The sequence below is a fragment of the Phalacrocorax carbo genome, chromosome 17 (assembly GCF_963921805.1).
Source record: "Phalacrocorax carbo chromosome 17, bPhaCar2.1, whole genome shotgun sequence".
NCBI lineage: Eukaryota > Metazoa > Chordata > Aves > Suliformes > Phalacrocoracidae > Phalacrocorax > Phalacrocorax carbo.
In genome coordinates, this window is record NC_087529.1 from 12,703,616 (window position 1) to 12,721,472 (window position 17,857).

The window sequence follows — 17,857 nt, forward strand, 5'->3', positions numbered from 1 at the left end:
TCTCGATGCGCCAGGCTCGCTGCAAACGCATGAAAAATGATCGCCTTCCTTGGAGCAACTCCCAGCCTGTGGTTGCAGAGCCAAGGCTCCGGGGACACGACAGGTAAAGCTCAGTCCCGCAGGCACCGAGTTCATCAGGCAAACCACCAGCCTTCCTTTCCTCTCCTCTACAAAACTTAATATTTTCTTGCCTTCAGGTGAGAATATAACATCCCGAGTACGTAATTCCCGTCAGAGTCAGGGATGACGATGTGGCTGCAGCCCTAAGCTGTTACCCTGGGAATGGTGTTCATGACTCAGCCACAACTTCTGGCAGGAAGCTGGACAAGTCTTAAAACCCATATGTCTTAGTCGGACCCATGCAAAAGCAGGACAATTAAGGACTAATTTTCTCCAAGTCTTTGCTATTCTTCTATATTAAAAATTGTAAACTGCCATGGCCAGAGATGGTTGAGACAATCAGACTGCCTCTAGGCTTTTCCTTAATGCAAATAAATACTTCTATCATGGCTACGGTAATCAAAAGCTCAGTAATGCTGACACATCATCAATAACAGTGCCATAAGTAATTAATGTTATGGTCTGGGGGCTTCGAACAGTCATTCCTTATCCCAAAGCTTTCAGATTTAACGTACTACTACAAAAAAACCACTCAGTGAGGGCCCTCAGCAACTTGTAAACAGGCTGATAGTACCCGGCAGCCATCAGTGACATGCTGAATTACTTGGGCTGCGATGTGTTTGGGAACGACAGATATACCTGGCAATTCTCCGTTGAGGGGAAAAGAAAAATGTCAAAATACCCTATGTGATCCCATCTAGCTCTGCTATTAGAAATGCAAAGAAAGTAACCAGATGCATGCAGGTAGCACCAGGATGATTTATATTATTACTCCTACAATTATGATTAGAGCTGAAAGGATCCTTAGGCACAGCAAGACCATTACAGAATAAAATATGAAAGTAAATTGCAGAGGAAGGAAAAATAATAGAAGTAATAAGTGAAAACACATAATGTACAAGAAAATACTGTGATCCAACAATGACATTCAAGGCTGTAAATCTGGAAGTCTTCCACAGGAAGAAAACCAAGGAGCACCCATTCAGGAGAGCCTCCGTAACGCTGAAGTGTTTCCATGAGCTTTAAAGCAGGCAGCAGAAAGAAATTGTGCCTGCACAGCTGATTTAGGGGGAGAGAGGGGGAAACACTGAGACTGGGGTATTGCAGGCAAGGAGACATTCCCTCTGGGTCTGCACTGGAGACAGGAGCATGGGCTGGATGGGGTCAGCGCTGGGCTGGCTCACTCAGCCTCAGGGCAGAGCCAGCAGCAGTGCAAACCTGCCCCTCCAACTTCTCCCAAATTCAGGAGTCCACTGGGGTCCCAGTTACAGCAAGGGGAGCTGCCTGGGGAGGCCTTATTTCAGAAGCTGTGATGAAAAGGTCTGCATGTGTCTTATCTCTATTTTCTGCGCTTTGATGCTCTCCAAACTTGCTGGGCTCTTGCTCAGCCCAGGGACCACAGTGAGTTTCCCCACCTCGTGTCCAGGTTTTGCTTGTTAACCAGCATGGCTGGGGCTCGAAGAAAGCTCTCCCCTTAACCCTCCTGAAGCAGCAGCTCTGCCTGGGTCATTAAAGTACATCCCTGTTGCCTCAGATGATGTTACAAACCAGCTACAGGCTTTACTGTGCCAACACACACACAGGAGAAAGGTCATGACAGCGTCTTACCTCGCTCCAGCTTTTCATTCCACCCGAAGCATGGCAGACCCAAGGCTGCAGAACACTCAACGCAAGGTCCCAATGGCTCAGGAAAGGAGAAGGACTCACAGCAGAGATGAAAGACGAAAGGGCTGGGACTTGTCATGCCTGCAGCGCAAAGTTTGCAGTGGTTATAAGTACAATAAGTCTATAGAGCAAGATGCTAAAAAGGAACGTAAATGAAGTATTGGCCAAGAGCTGTGGGAGTCCCAGGTGGAGAAAGGCACAATTTTCTCTTCACAGTGAAGGTCTCTCCAGAGAATTACTGCCGTTCCCACTAATCTCTTTATTAGTAATGGTGTGGCACTTCAAATGATGGGACGAGAGCACCTCGTGGTATTTTAAGGATCATGCAGAGCAATTTCCTGTTCCCCTGTGGGATTCGCTCTCCTCCTGTTTCCAAGCAGCAGCTCTCACAGCAGTCTCTCTGCCAGGGTTATGCTAGCAGGTTTTACAGATGCCACAAGAAACCAGAAGCGGATGCACATGTTGGACACCAATGATTTAGCTGTCATCCCTTCTACTTGCACCGCTGTCAGAGGTGTTGGTGGAAGATGATGAGCTACCATGCAAAGAGCACCTGCAAGGAGGCGAGAGGCTGTTTATGGTTGGGTTTTGTTCTTCCCAGTCTCTTTACACCACACTACCTGGGGCTGGAAGGTTTGGTCCTGTTTTAAGCTGTATTTCTCACTGCAGCCCTCCAACTCTCACCTACCTGTGAGGATCAGCAGGATGCTGTGGAGCAGGGGAAGGAGGTGGTCTTGCTTCTTCCTGGGGCTCAGGTGGCTCCCCTGGGCTTCGTGAAGAGCAGATGCAGCAATCCCTCTTGGTTATACCTGGAAAAGGGAAGCTGCATTTTAATCACAGCTGCTTCAATGTAGGCTTAAGGCTGCCAAGTTCACAGCAAAACAAGTTGTCTTCCTAGCTGAGTTCAAGCACGGTGAACCTCTTTCAAAGCAAGAAAGACTCACATTTTCTCTTGCTTTTGCATAAATGTTATTTCAGATGCATATAGGAGGACTACATTCATTAGAAGATGAAGTTAACATCAAGAAGTCCCTAAACCCTTGTCTTATTTCAGAAATACAACCTCACATGGCGCCGTGGAGGCCCAGCTGTCCAGTGTAAGGTGTTTCCAGCTTCTTTGCTGGGAATAAAGGTCTTCTCTTCACTACCATGTACCAGCAAGACTTCTTTTTTTTTTTTAGTATATCTTAGACTACATCTGAGTTTTTCCCTCTCTTCTCTTGTTTTGTTGGTTGGATTTCAAGGAACTTGCCAGTGTGAGGTTATTAGCAAAACTTTTCCAAGCTTATTGATATGATGCTGAGGGACAGGTCAACATGATGCTATCAGTTCAGCCCTTCCATGTTGGCTGGTCTAACAGGGCAAGGCAGAGGACCCCACAAAGTCGGTTTCTGGACCTTGGGACCTCTAGATAGATCTTTGGTCGCTGACTCAGTCGCTACTGCTGTCTTCACATCACAACACAGACTTGGGCTCAGCTGCATTAGTTTCCCAGAAGGGCAGGTCATTTCTGAAGTAGCTCGGTTTCTCAGGAGCCGCGGGCAGTCTCTGCACACAGGGACACAGGGCTACAAGCGTTTTGCCTCTTGGTACAGTGAAGATGGCAGCAGGCACCTGTGGGCAGGATTCCTGGAGAACTCATCTCCCTGCCAGGCACCAACATAAGCCTCAGTATTTCAAACAACATCCACCAACCTCTGACGGGAAGCTCACAGGCAGATGTTCAATGTGCACTATGTGCTTTTGAAAATCTGACCTTTCTGGGTTTAATGGGTTTTTCACAAAGAAAAGAGGACAAAGGGAGAGCAGCTGGAAAATGGTTTTGTTTCAAGCAAAGGTACAGAAAAATGTAAACTTTCCAAAGCTGCTGGCATTTCGAAGTGCAGGGACTAAGCCCGACTCCTTCCTCGAGCATTACAATTATAAACAAATCACTCATGTTTTCTCACCATTCTCTTTCTGTAGCTGTAATTTTTTTTGTTGCTGATATTTTCCTATGACTTCAACTGGAGTGCTGCTTTGCCAGCTAACACACAGCTCCCAAAACTCTCTGCGACACTGGGCTTTGAGACCGCTGTGAAATACACGTCAGAAGAGTGATGAGTGTTATCACTAGGGGCTTTGCATTTTTAATCAAGGAGCAGAGCTCATCCTGAAGGGGAAGCTCTGGCCAAGCCATGAGGGCATCCTGCCTGCCTCTGGGACCTGAGTTTTGGAGATCAGCTTAATTTTATTGTCATTAGTTTCTGCAGAATATGCTGTACCTGCTGCCCTGGAACGGTGGAGCTCGTACCTCAAACTCACCCAGCAAAAGCACCAGAGCTCACCAGTTTTGTAAAGACTATAAGAGTAAGCCAAGACCGCCCGGTGCTCCTGGGCTGCTCAGTGCACTCAGCCGGCATTGGCAAAATAAAGGTAAATAAAATAAATATAAATAAAAATAAAAATAAAGGTAAAGATGTGCTACGCCACCATCCTTTCCTAGAGAAAACCACTGCTGAGGAATTACTCAATAATTAATGTAGTCTCTTAACTCCACTTAACTTGTACCATTAATAGCTACAGCCAAGAGAAGAGAGGTCGTGGAGCAGAGCCGTGCAGAGGCCGGACAACCCAGGCTGGGCTGTTTTCCTGGCGCCACACTGGGATGCACAAAGCGAGAGAGGATCGCCCAGCAAACCCAGCTCATGGTCAGCCCACCACCAAAATGCAGGCTCAGGTGTAAAGGCTGTGGAGGGAGCAAGACCCATGGCTCCAAGAGGCTGTGCCTCAAAGCACATCTCCCAGGTCAGGGGGCCTGTAGTGCACCATCCACTGGCAAAGGGGCTTCAGTATCAGAGGGGTTTGGAAAAGCTTAACAGGGTGGCGAGGAAGGGGGAAGAAAGCAGACACAGTCATTGCAGCTGTTTTCTTGCTACCCAGCTTGCACCTTGTCATTGGAAACAAAGACCTTTTTCCCAAAGGCTGGTTTTAGCGTTAAAGGTTTAACATCAGCAGAATAAATCAATGGCCATTAGACTCCTGGAGAGTGCTAAGGTCAGCTGAATTCATCCAGTCCAAGGATTTTAAAATGTCATAGCAATGCTTTTTAGGATCCATTCCCTTGGCTGTAGCACACTGGGGACATGACTCCCCGTGCAGGGCAGGGCAGTGCGATCCAGCCCCGCACTCCCCGGTATCTCGCAGGCAGCAGGAGCCAGAGGCAGGGGAACTCAGGGAAAACAGCTGCCCTCCAACCCCGGCACAGTTGCAGACAATACTGCAGGAGCAGCTGCAACCCCCTGGAGACAGGCAGCATCAGTATGTAAAGCGTGTGAAACGTCTGATAACCTGGAGCCACGGTAACACAGGGGTTTACAATGACAGAGTAGCTCCTGCACTGTCTTAAGGGATGTGACGACTATCCTGTAGCTACTTCTACTTGCAATGCACACTGGATTTACAGACTCATCTCCAGACACCCCTCCAAGGAGACCAGCTCTGTGCCCTATGGAAGGACATCCACTGCCTCTCCTTCCTCTCTTCAGCCATCAGCCCCTTCCCTGGCACCAAGCCCCATTAACAGAGCCACAGCCCAAGCTATTACCCCACCTTCCCTCCAGATCAGCTTTTTTTTTTTTTTTAACACCAGATACCCCCACAGCCCCTCAGTCCAGAGCAAAACCAGCCATGTGCCACACCAGCTGCACTGTTTGCTCTTGCAGGGGACCAGCACACAGTCACCCCCAGCCCCTGCTCCCCTCTTCTATCTCATTTTCAGACGCGTACCTCTCGCTCCCGAGGCACTGGCTCACTGCTCTGCCTTGCAAACCTCTCGTGCTGGTGCCTTTGCCCAGAGGCATCTGTCTGCATCCTCCTTGTGCGTGGTCTTCAAGGAGAGATGACTTTAGGACCCCTTCCCTAAACCCTGCGTCCTGCACTATATACAGACACACGCATATCATTAACTACTGATGAGATTAAGCATTTTCAGTTCAGCAAACTTCAAGAGCCTGAGGGCTCCCTGTTCCCTTCATTTTCCCTTTCCCCTCCCACCCTCACAGCCCAAATACTATTTAAAGGAGGCCGGTGCATCGCTGGCCTGGCTGGGGGACCCGGTGCATGTGGGGAGCCAGGGAGCCCCAAGCAGGGCTCATCAGAGCTGTTGCTCACTTACATGCAAACTATTGCAAATAACAGCATTCAACCCAGCTTACTGAACCCTCGTACCATCCAACTTCCAAGATGTTCCCTGAGGCTCACTTGAATTTTTGCCACAAGGTGGATAGTTTAGTTTTGTGGATATCTTTTTTTCTTGCAAACATGAAGCATGACCTGATAAATGCCATTCCTACTTTCATGGCTCTTCCCCTTGTCTCTCTCACATATTTTCTCCATCTATGCAACTCTTCCTTTCCCCTCCCCACCATCCCTAGGCTTTTTATCTTATGCATCATTCATCCCAGCTTACTGTCTTCTTTTAACACAGGCTTCTGGGAGATGTATATCTTCTTGAATTCCTTTTTCTCCTTCTGCCTTGCCCTCATTTGCACTCTCCCATCTCTACAGCTGCCTGCAGTCTTGCTGGGAACACGACACCCACAGAAAAGCAGAGGGAAGGAGACCGCCTCAACGCACCGGTCACCAAAACTTGGAAAATATCTGTGTGGTTTTCCTGACCAGAGCCTGGCCCCGGGATATCCAGAGGGATGAGCCGCTGCTTAGCGGTGTTCACCTGCATTAATGCATGGGCAATGGAAGGGGACAGGGCAACATAATGGTGTTAGGCATAGTAAAACACAAGGCTAAATCAGCAGGAGACTTGCCAGGCACATTTCACCAGGCTTTGGATATGCTCTGATGCTAAGGGAGGGTGCTGTGGCAGTTTCACAGGAGGACTGGTGAAGACATGGTGTGCCCCCCCCAGTGTGCTGCAGGGTGATGCTCACATCTAAACTCCATAGCTGGCCTTTCCCTGAGCAGCATCTTTGGGAACAACCACTACAGGTACCATCCCAGCACCTGCCAGCTGGATTTTTAAGTGTGGTTCAGACACCCGCAGGCCGCTGCGGGGTCCTTGGCGTGCTCATCGCAGCAGGTGCTAATACATCCACCTTGGACATTTCTAGTGCATTTCTCTGTTGTTTGCCAGTTCTCAGCAGGGGACCAGCCAACACGCGGACACAGCTCTGGGATAGCTTGGCCCCTCCTCTCCTCTCGTCCTTTCCTCATGGTCCCATTCAAAAACACAGAGCAAATTTGCCAGAACACCCAAGTCCTCCTTTGGTGGCATCTGCCACACTTGCCACATTACAGCTGACGGCTGAACGCACCAGAAGGCTCCCTCAAGTTCCCTAAATGTGCTTTCTTCTGAACAAAAATGACAGTCTTGTGTAACAAGAACTGAAAGACAAAAGCAAGCATGGAAGTAAAAGCTTGGGAAAGGCTTTCCAGCCCTCTTGTGAGGGCTCTCAGCTTTCTATAAGCTACAGAAGCTTGTAAATGTCCCATCTGTTTTTTCTGACACTGAAAGGGTAAAATCATCAGAGAAGTTACCAGCTATACCTAGGGCTGTTACGAGAGCTCACAGCTGGGGATTTGGCCTCTTGCTGGTGACAAAGAACAAGACGGAGCCACCTCCATCTCCTTCCATCAGGTACCGGCCCTGGTGGCCTCACGGGGTGTTATTCTCCAAAGTGCTCACGCCTGCCAAGCACGTGGGACTAGCACATGGCCCGCACTTCTCTATCTGGCCATAAATGCACATAAAATTTGAGAGACAGAGCGTGGCAAACTATTGCTGAGGAGACATAACAGCTTTTCAGATGCTTTTTGCCCATATTGAATTAATTGATGCAGCAGGTCTCTCCTTCCAGCAGCTCTTCTGCTTACCAGTAGCTCAGAGACCTTGTCCAAGCAAGTCCATAGCTCTTGTGCCTTGTAGAGCTGATAAATACATAAATAGGCAGGAATATATAAGTGTGACATGGCTTTCAACCTTCCTTTAGGGTAAGATGTTTAGAGCCACCATTGGCCTGCCAAAGCAGGGTCAGCAGGACCCCCCCGCCCTGCCCCAGCGCCTTGGCCATGGGTGCTGTGAAGTAGAAGCAGGGCTGAGCCAAGGAGAACTATCAGTAAAGTCAGAGCTGCATGTGGGGCAGCCTCATGCCAAACCACTGCTGGGGACCTTCTGGGAGTGATGGAACTTCCCCAGGGCGAAGAGAGACACAGGCAAGATGCATCTGGAGGCAAATCTGGCCATACCCAATCGCATTTCCCATGGCCTTAGTGGGTCAGAAGTGCTTGGCCGCATGGCAAGGCAACACCATCAGGCTCCACATCCCACTGAAGGAGCAGGGACCCATCCAGCTATTTCAAAGCACATCTTAGGAGTAAAGTAGGGGTGACCCACCATCACTAAGGACACCAGGATTGCTCCGAGACTCTGGCCAAGGGCTGATCCCACTTAGAGCTCACTTCTGCATCCAGGCATGTGACACACAATGGAGCAGGACCCTGGGCAGGTGATCAGCTCTAGTTCCCTTACTCGGCACTTCCAAAGCGCAGTTCACTTCTGGGAGGATTTCAGATTAAGCGCTTTAAGTAACAAAGAAAGATTTCTCTTTTAAATCTCTATTTAATCACATAATCCTGAGGGAGACCTCTCCTCCCCTTGGGGAAGGGAAGAGGAGTAGGTTTGCTGAGGGAGACATAGTTACTTTTCCCCCATATAATTGGATGATATTTGCTGATTAAATATAGAAATCATTGGGGAAAGTTTGATTTTTTTGATAGCAATTAAAAGATCTTTGAGAAAAAAAAGCAGATATGCCTTCAAAAAGAAAAAACCAACAAACCACAGGAAGAGCCAACCAAGAGGCTGGGTAAAAAAAAATGGGTCTTCTTCTAGTGGCTTTGTGTTGCACGAAGCAGTAACTCTTGTTATGGTCCGATGTGGCAAGGAGCTAAACCATCACTAAAAGCTGGCTGGCTGCGGTAGGAACCGGACAGGCTCAGTACCAGGGAGGCTGTCATTTTAGATGACCTGTGGCAAAGCTCAGCTCGTAGATGAAAGATAGATCCAGATCATTTGGTACCTCCGGAGGTCTCCAGCCCAACCTTCTCAGACATGGTCTGCTATGGGGTCACACAAGGATGCTGAGGGCTTTATCCACATGGGTCTTACAACCCCCCAGGGACGGAAGCAGCGTGGCTGCACAGAGCCAGAGCTCCACCTCCACCCAACGCGGGAGGCGGCAACGCTCCCATCCTCCGTGTTCGCTAACGTCAGGGCTGCTGGGCGACCGAGTAGCTGCGGTCACTCCGTGTGTGCATGCAAAGCCTGATGCACGGGGATCACCAGAGCCTCCAAGGAACGGAGAAACGTGGGGAACGAGGACTGCAAAGCCTGCCCAGCGCAGCCACGTGGGGAAGCACGTTTCACTGATGGCAGCAAAGTGCTTCGAAGACTTTAGATGGAAGACATGAAACATAAACCCCTTGCAATATGTTATCAAAGAAATGGTGAAGCAAATCTAGAAACAGTCTAGAAAACATTAAATACTATAAAATATTATTGAATACCTAAACAATATTAAGCCTCATTTTCTGTCTCAGACCCTCCTGATTTTTCTATGAATCTAAGCTTACTCAGCACTACTTATATTTAACATGATTTCAGCACATATAAACGAAGGAAGCAGCTTATGTGAGTTTGAAATCTGTTTCATACGTGGAGTAGTTCACTGCTGCCAACATTCCTGCAGAACTGATCCTCCATCCATCATTTAAAATTCAGGATCTCAGTCTACAAAGTTGTTAAGATAATGAGAAAAACACACCACTGGTAGCTGCTTTCTGTAGGACTCTGAGACCACAAATGGTGATACAAATAGCAATGTTTGCACATGTTACTGTTGGGGATTTAATGATAATGAATACCTTGGGCCATTACACCGTCCACCCGAGACAGGAGCATGCAGACGCATTTCGGTCACAAGCCCCCCCCGCAGCGTCACACCAGGGCATCACCTGCAACAGGGACAGCTGAGTGTCGGGACCACTTTCTAAGTGCTCTGCGGAGGAAGCCAGCTGCCTGGAAATCCCAGATGCTTTCCCCAAAGCCAGTGAGCCCCACAGCCACCTCGTCTGCTGCCACAGTGCCCCTTCCCTCCGCTTGCTGCAAACCCAGCAGCCGTGCTGGGCAGCAGAGAGGCATCAGGGACAGCCGTGCTGGGCAGCAGGAGACCAGGATGGGGTGTGAGCAGTGACCGATGCCCAGCACCTTTCCCTGATGACCCTCTGGGGTACTAGCCCCCAAAGCATCACCTCGCCAGCACTCCCAGGGCTCCCAGTCCACTCTGCGGATGTCCATATCTCTTGCAGACACAAGACTCCCAAACTGAAGTGACTGAGGGTGATTTGGTGCCAGGTTTGAGTTAACAGCCTTGCCACAAAGCAATGGCTCAGCTCCTGGGTGTCCCAGCACCCTCTGCTCCCCTTCCAGCAGTGGAGACAGCTGCGGAGCTGCACCAGCACCAGCCCACCCACGGCCTCAACGAGCCCTGCAAGGAAAACCTGCGCAGCATCATTTACAGCAGACATCAAACAGGGTCTTTGAAGAGATCAGAGCTTTATAAGGATTGTTCAAAAGGGCCTGGATGTTCCCAGTGTTCTCTGTTTAATCTTGGGAGGAGGAGACAGAAAACGCAGAGGAGAAGAAACATAAAAACAAGAAATATCTGCTGCATGGGTGAGCCCAGGCAGCTGGGGTAAGGCACCAGCCTCAGCCCATCAGCAGTCTGGGAAGCATATGTTTCCCATCCCCTTGCAACAAAACTGATACCCAAATTAATCCCCAGCATCAGCTGCAATCAGGGAAACCCCTGCCCCATCACTCCTTGCTCTCTGCTACCAACACCTTGGTCTGTGATGACAAAGCCTCTTCCAAAGGCCGCCCAGCACATCACAGGGTCAGATCGGGTGCCCAGGAAAGGCTGCCAACATGGGCAGAAAATCTACAGACCTTCACTCCAAAGAGACCGACTATAAAATAACGTGAAAGCCTATTTAAAAAAAAAATACCCAAGACCACTTCAGAAAGACACAGCTGGCTGTACAGAGCTCATTTGGGTTTTTACAGAAGCTTCTCAGGATTACAATTATGAACGACCATCATTCTAATAACTAAGTGCATCAAACTATTAGCAGGAAATACGTACCTGAGACAGGCAGGCCAGAACGGAGTTAGGAAAGGAACACTCACCTACCAAATATTGTCTGAAACTCAAGCTTTCAATATAAACATTGGCAGTTTTTCCCTTTAATTTTTTTCCATTGAAAGTATTGCCAGTGCTGATGAGTTGCCAAACTCAGAATTTGGGCCAGGTTTTGGAAAAAGAGGCATGCCTGGTCCGAGGTGAGAGAAACCTAAACCCTAAACCCGCACGTGCTGGAGGTGTGTTGGGCTGGATGTGCAAGTGCAGGCAGGACGCCTCATCCTGAGAGCCTGGCTGCTGCTCAAGGCATGGGGGATGAGAGCAGCAAGAAGCCCCTGCTGCCGTGGGGAAGGCAGAAGCATCGCTGGGGACTCTCAGAATCCTTTGGGGCACTCACTCACAGCCAGGAAAGGAACACCCAGAGCCCGACCTTGCAATTGCTTTTCTACAACAAAGGAGAGGAGCACAAGCTGCAGGGTGCAGGCACCCAGGTCGGAGGGCCAGCAGGATGGAATGAAGCCATGCCAGAGGCGGGAAAGATAAACGAGAGCTTAAATACAGGAATATATGCATGTATTTTGAAACACAGTAATAAATATACATATTTTGCCTTTTCTGGGAAGTCAGAGTATGCTTCTGGCAGCTCCTGCCCAACCCACCCCAGAGTGTCAAAGTCATCCAGCCTCCTGCAGCACATCTCCCATCGTGCCAGGCTTTAATGGAGGGAAACAAAGGATTCAGGGAAAAGGACATGCAAGACCAGTAACACACTGTTCCTCACAGCCCACGGGGTCCTTGGCAGCCCCCAGGGAGCTGGCCCGCACCAGGGCTCCCAGTGGAGATGATCTTTCAGCCTCTGAGAGGCCTGAGCAGATCTCAAAAGGATCCCAGCAGTCTTATTTTTAATTTTCTCTTGAAATTATACGGTCAATTTTGCTAACGCTGCAAAGCACTGGAGCCACTGCTGCGCTGTTTCACGGCCATTTCCCAGCAGGTTTCCCACCCGACCCTTCCCCACCTCTAACCCCACTGCCAGGTGCGGGGCGCACCCTCCTCACCCGCCTGCAGCGGAGCCTGGCCCAGCAGGACACACCTCGCAGGTCCCCAGGAAACGCTGCCGGGGCCTCAGACCCATAGTCGCTGCCACCCCACCGGCGCAGCTTGTCTGATGCGGCGCCACGGGCAGCTCTTCCCCATCCCTGCGCCCACCGGGCTGCAAAACCCACCTCAGGCACCATCCACAAGCAGTGACGTCCTTCAGCATCAACTCCCCACGCTCGAGGATCTGCCTTTGAAGCACAAAACCGGCCTCTTTTTATTTGTGCGGCCTTTCCAAGAGCCCTGCCTGAGCCCCTCCCTCCTGCTGTCGTTACAGCAAACATGGTGCACCTGTACAGAAATCACCTGCTGCTGGTTTTCTTCCTCTAGAGCCCTTTGCCAGCCTCGTTGTTGCTTCCACAGAGCAGTATGGCCCTCACAGCTGTGGAAAATACCCTGTAACACCGACCTGGGAGAGCACAAATTGCAGAAAGTAAAGGTTTTATGAAAATAACTACAGGGACTGAATGGGCTTTGCTGTTGGCCACGTCCGACCTGAGGCTGCAGGTAGAGATGGATGCTCACTGCGGCTCTCCCGAAGCACCCTCAAGGAGCTGTGATGGCCCGCTGGGGAAGCAGCAAACACCTTGAAACCTTGGATAAACACATCTCCTTCTGATAGATTTGATATTGGCTGCCATAGGAGTGCCTATCCCTGTAGTCTGGGCTAAGCGTGGGTCTCCCTTACCCAGCACTGTGGAGCAGCAAACATGATGCTTCCAGCCACGCACAGCACCCTTGCTGTGAGTCTTCCCAAGATCTTTAGGAATCCTAAACATAAAGAAGAAAAAATAGGTAAAGAAGGGAAAATGTGGGAATAATCTGTCCTTAAGCCCCCGCACAGCATGCAGCAGAGCGCTGGCAAGCCCCGCGCGCCTGAGGAGGTCCTGCCCGCAGCAGCGAAATCAAAGCCGGCCATCCCAGCAGGGGGGACTGCGTGACCCCCTCCCATTTACTGTTTTCACGTTTTCCCTTATAAAATCACAGGCAGCAGATCTCGGTCTCTTTAGCTACGCCCGGGACGAGCAGAGCGTCATGGGCTGACAGCAGGCAGAGACAGCCTGCGGCAAAGCCAGGGCAGGGAGGGGGGCTCCATCCCCGCTGGGAACCCAGCCGCATGTCAGCCCTCACTTGGTGAAGCTAAACTTGCTGCTTTCTTACGGGGCTGTTGAAAAATGACAGCGTGTCTGCGCCTTGTCTGTCAGCTCACATCGACCACCCCGCTGGGGCTGGTGGGACCTGTCCCGTCCTCTTCCCAAGGGCAGGGGCAGACCCAAAGGGAGCGAAGGGGAAAAAATGTGGTGTCCCCATCCACTCTCTAGCCATAACCCCCTTTGCAGAGAGCTCCGGGACCAGAGGAAATCCACGGACAAGGTGATCCCCTGTCCCAGGGAAGGGCTTTGCCCCAAGCACGGTCTCTCTCTGCAAGGTAAGCCCCAAATCCACTGCAGACTTAGTCATGGAGGGGCCACCGTGAACAAGCTGGTTTAGTTACAGGGAATTTGAGAAACAAGCTTTATCCCTGACATTTTGAAAGTACCCACAAACGCATTCAAGGAAAGGTGGCAATTACCTTGGCACACTCCTCCATGTGATGGATGGTGCCTGCAGCAAAGGAAGCGACACCACCGGTTTTAGCTCTGTGCCTTCACACCGTGTGTTACACAACCAAGGCTACGCTGCTCCTCGCGCGTTCTCTGCTCCAGCAGTACCCGTTGCGGCCAGGAGACAGTCACCTTCACTTCCTCACACCAGGAGGCATCATTTGGTGCTTTATTTTGAGCAGCTTTGATGCTGTTCTCCCAACCCATCAGCTTTTTCATCTTATTTTCTCCCCGTCTTGCTGAGGAAGGAGGGTGTGCGAGTGGCTGGGTGGGCACCTGGCAGCCAACCCATCACACAAATCCACGCACACTTGCTCCTTTTCCAAGTGGGCATTTGCAGACCTTCTAGAAACAGCTGACACCTCAGCACTGGAGACGGCTCCACACAGGATGGGCGATTTTGTGCCCCCCATGTCCCCAAGGGGTCCACTTGGCCACCGCGTGGGGCCTTGCCTGTAGCTGCATGCCACCACCCTGAGATGTTACTAGTGTGCGTGGACTCAGGCACCTCACCAGCTTCACCTCTGGATCACTGGAGGTGATCGCAGAGACCTCGCCGGAGACTGCCGCCTCCATCCCCCCTCCCTCCAAGTGCTTCCAAGAGGCTCAAGACAAAAAAGCTGGATAACTACTTCAATTTCTGTGGCCTCCCTTTCTCATTGCTGCTTCTCCGCAGTGTTTAGCAGCTCTCACAGCTTATTTGTTTAAAGAAACCGAAAAGCTTTGCTCTGAGCAGACGTTGGGAGAGCAGCAGCGCAGGTATTTTGGCACTACCCGCATGAGCTGAGCAGAGCTCAGGGCAGCTTTTCTTGTAATGCTGTAAGCCTGCCACCAAAGAACAATATTTTATTATTAGCATGCTAATGCCACGATCCGGTGTTTCGCAGCCTCAGCTCCTGCCTGCAGAGCTCACCACTGGTTTTCCTCCTGAATTAATCTGGAGAGTAGATTTTCATAATATGTGGACAATGTATCATATCATTCATGGGGTGGTCTGCTGAGGGAGACCAAAGCATGCCAGAAATCCCTCTGGGAATCCCACATTGTGCCGAAATAGGCCACACAGCATCAACCCTGTGCAAAGGTTCCAACGTGGATTTTTAGGTATTAGCTCCCCGGCAAGGAGCACACAGCCTCGGTGCAACAAAACCCACCTTCGCCACGTGCTGGAGAGGACGGCTCTGTTATAATGTACATCGCCCTGATGCTGCAAGCACAGCCCATGGCGGTGGATGCCCCACCGGCCCCTGATAAGGTTTGACCACGGCCAGGGGGAAGAACAGACCTCGGCATGAAGCGGTTCACAGGCAGGGGGCTGGATGTTAATCAGAAATAGAAAAGATGGGTTAAGGTTTTACACGCCCAGCCTACGCCTGGGCAAAAAGCAAAATAAAACCCCAGGCTCAAAAAAACCGTATCTTCACTTCTCTGGCTTGCGACTGTAGAGAGATGGGAGCTGGTGATGGGTGCCTGGGAAGAGCCGTCCCCACCCTGGAGGGGCTGGAGCAAGGGTGGGAGCCCCTGGCCCCCCGAAACCCAAAGTGGACCTTCACGTGTCCGTCCCCTAAGGGGAAGGGGGAAAGCAGAATGTGAAGTCAAACACTTGTCCCAAAGCGGCAAATAGAAACTGTAAGCCACAACTAATTCTCTTTGTTACTATTGTTTTATTTTTTGTTGTTTTATTGTATTATTGGTGTCAGTTAGCCTATTTTCACATTAAAAAAGGACTTGCAGGATCTCCTAAAATGATACATAACCTGTATTTTTTTAACAAGCAGCCAAGAGAGTTATTTCACTTTCATTTGGGGCAGCGTGAGTGCCATGTGTAAGGTACACCCTCACCCGCTGCAGGCGCACGTGGCTTCGCCCCACGGCGGGGGCTGCAGCCGCCTCACAGGGCAGCGGGGGTGCCCCAGCCCCAGCCAGGGGCACGGCGCGGTGGGGGGCATCGCCCGCTGCTGGAGCCGGGCCCCCCAGCGCAGGGGGGAAGGCGTCTTCCGATGTGGCTTGCTTCAAACCACGTGGCCGGTTAGCAAATATCATCCTTAAATCAGTTTGGTTTTTTTTTTATTTGAATCACATTCGTAGGCAGGACTTGAGGAATGGAATAATACAGGATTACTGGGAGCACCTTCTCCCAGGCTGAGCGTATGTGTGTCTCAATGAAATAAACTGCTGGTGGGTCTGGTTTTGTACCTCTGGACAGGATTCCTACGGATCTTGCCTTTTATTGGAAATAAACCCCAAACAAACACATTTCTGAAAGCCCTAAAGCTGCTCCCCCCACAAAAGGATGGGTGCGCGGGACGCAGCAGCGGTGGTGGGGCGGGGAGAGGGGAAAAAGGGCAATATTTTACTATCATCTTCTTGCTGGGCAGCTGTCCCAGGAGGGTTTTGAGCAGGATCGCAGGACCTGACCCCAAAAAAAGGCTGAAATTTCTGGACTTACAAGCCCTGTGATTTCCTGGCTGTCCGGGACACCCCATCCCTCCTGCGCTGCCAAAACATCAGGGCCAAGTACAGCCAGAGAGGGAAATAACAGATATGGGGAGGGAATGAGTAAAACTTGGATTTAGCAAAGATTTAGAAGCAAGCGGTTGTGTTTTGTAACACATATTTAAGGAGGGAAGGCGGGAAGTGGTGACCGAGCACAGGCCGCAGGCAGCCGTGCCAGCAGCGTGGCTGTGGGCAATGCCGGTGGCTCCGCGCACACCTCCCTGCGGGCTCTCCCTCCCCCCAGCGCTGGTGCCTTCTTGGGTGCTGGAGAAAGAAGTGGAAATATCAACGCTAAGGCCAGGGGAGCAAGGCAGCGCTGCCCCTCTGCCGGCTCCACCGAGGGCGCGACAGGCCAGAGACCCCCTGTAGGACGCCATGGCTGGGGTGCGGCGGCACCACGAGGTGCAACAAGCCCGTTTCACAGAGGACGTCACAGCCAGTTCCTGTCTTCATGATTACGGGAGAAACCAACCGGCCAGCGGGGTTTCACCTGCCGTCCTCCCCCAGCCCCAGCCGGAGGAGCAATTACCGGTCCCTGACGCCAGCTCAGCAGCTCGGGGCGCTGGGGATAATTTGACAAGCGGCTTCACGTCTCCTGGGGCCAGCCGCTGCGCCCAGCTGCGGCATTTAACGGCTAATTATTCATGTCTTTGATGCTTTCTCTGTGTTTCCCAAATAACATGTATTTAGCGCTAAGATGATTTAAACAGCTGATCTAATCTAAGCCCCTGGCAAAGAGGATGAAATTCAGTGAGACAGCGGCGGTTTAAGCTCCCAGATGGCTGCCCCAGAGGTGAGGATTACGTTATCAGCATCCCCCAAAAATCCCAGCGGTAGGAGAGGCATACGGCAATGCGGTGGCAGGACAGGGGTGATGGGGCTGGCCCTGGCGCAGGCGCAGGTGTCTGTTGGAGGCAAATGGATGGGTCCCTTGTCCCGCACGGTCACCCAGCTGGGATGCCCAAGGGTTCCCAACCCACCTTGCAAACAAGCAGCTAGTCCTCGGCTGGTTTAGGGAGCTGAACCAGCTCACGCTTAGGCAAACCCGGCTCCATCAGAGCAAAAAAAGGGCACCACATTTTGGGAGATTTCTCCCATCAGCGTTTCACCACAATATTTTCCCAGCAACTGCTGCTATTCTGAATTTTTCCATGGTTTGTTTTTTTTTTTTTTTGGCTAGAATGATTTCTTGCAAACCTTATCATTGATTTTAATCAATCCTGAAAAGGGTTTCTGGTCTAGAAAGTTCAATTCCGAAGATGCCACCAGTCTCCGTGCGATGGGGGAGCTGGGGCCGTCCCATGGTCTGGCTTCCCGTGGCCAGGGTTTGCCAGCAGCGAGCACCCACCCACCCACCCTGGCAGCGGCCCGACAGGCTTGAGCCCACCCTGAAACGAGATGGGGAAGAATGTGAAAATACCAAATCACTGAAGCAGAAAATGTCTATGAAGAAAGACCCTTCCCAGCACATCTTCCAGTTCTTTCATTTTTAGGTTGTGAAACCTTTGAAAAATCTCCTTCTTCATTCAAAAGAAGTTTATTTAAAAAACAAACAAAAAAAACCACCCCAAACCAAAACCTTTAGTTACTTTTTCCCTTAAAAAAGTTTAAAATATAGGAAAGTAGAAAAAAGTGTAGGAGAAAATAAAAGAAAAAAAATCTAATTACGTCTCCCAA